The 985-nt window shown below is 41.4% G+C and overlaps 1 non-coding gene across 1 annotated transcript; it reads right to left on the reverse strand.

Annotated features, from left to right (window-relative positions):
• Positions 1-380: 380 nt before the first annotated feature.
• On the reverse strand, positions 381-483 carry LOC124521407 (U6 spliceosomal RNA). Its single transcript, XR_006964502.1, has one exon. It is a non-coding gene; the product is annotated as a U6 spliceosomal RNA (small nuclear RNA).
• Positions 484-985: the final 502 nt, after the last annotated feature.

The following is a 985-nucleotide window of genomic DNA, read 5'->3' on the forward strand; positions in this document are numbered from 1 at the left end:
ACACGTAGTAAAAGAGAATTCAGAATGTTGCTGCACATTCCAGATGCGTAAACAAAGCTGCATCAGAATCTGGCCAAGTAATAATAATACTATCCACAAATGGCATCATGCCAGACCCCTGTTTATCAACTGTCAGGGGATTCACACGACTTTGGATGTCTCCTGACTCACCTACAGGCCACAGAATTGGTCAGACTGGCCGACTCTCAATCTGCTTTGTGCATTTTCACCTCTGACTCGGCTCAGACAGCCATAGACAACATGTAAATGAATGGCAGTGTGGCTGTGTTCCAATAAAACTTTATTTATGGACATGGAAATTTGAATTTCATATTCTTTTTACATGTCATGAAATATTATTCTTCTTTTGATTTTTTTTTTTAAATGTGGAATACTTCACAGATTTGTGTGTCATCCTTGCTCAGGGGCCATGCCGGTATCCTCTGGATTGTTCCAATTTTAGTATATATGCTGCCAAAGCGAACTGATTTTTTTTTTTAACTAGGTAAAAAACATTCTGACCCCTGGTCTAAGCTAATCATTACCATGATATGGCTGTTTTAGACCAGAACATGTGATACAACTTGGACAACAGGATGTGAGATGAAATCTGCTGGGAATCTTCTGGGAGAGATTTCCCTACACTTAAAAAGAAGCATGGAAGACATGATCTTTTTGTTTCCGGATCATGTCTTGCATGGATATGGCTGCTGGAAATCTGGAGGCCATCTTGTCACCAGGTGAGGAGCCAGGCTGAGGTCAAAGCCTTCATGCTGATGCTGGCCAAGCTGAAGGATGGAAAGAGCCTGGGTCCTTGATGAAGTCTTTTAGCCATTGAATTAATCACCCTGGAATGGCCCTACCAACAGTCTCATTATTCTGAGAGTTTATAAATATTTCTATTGTTTCCACAGTGGAAGGTAGAATTTCCTCCTAAGCTGCAGCTGAAAGCAGCCTCATCTGAGAACACTTTGAACACCACAGG

This window comes from Lynx rufus, unplaced genomic scaffold, assembly GCF_022079265.1.
Source record: "Lynx rufus isolate CCGP_SWC_20201006 ecotype Redwood Valley unplaced genomic scaffold, mLynRuf1.p SCAF_3, whole genome shotgun sequence".
Lineage (NCBI taxonomy): Eukaryota > Metazoa > Chordata > Mammalia > Carnivora > Felidae > Lynx > Lynx rufus.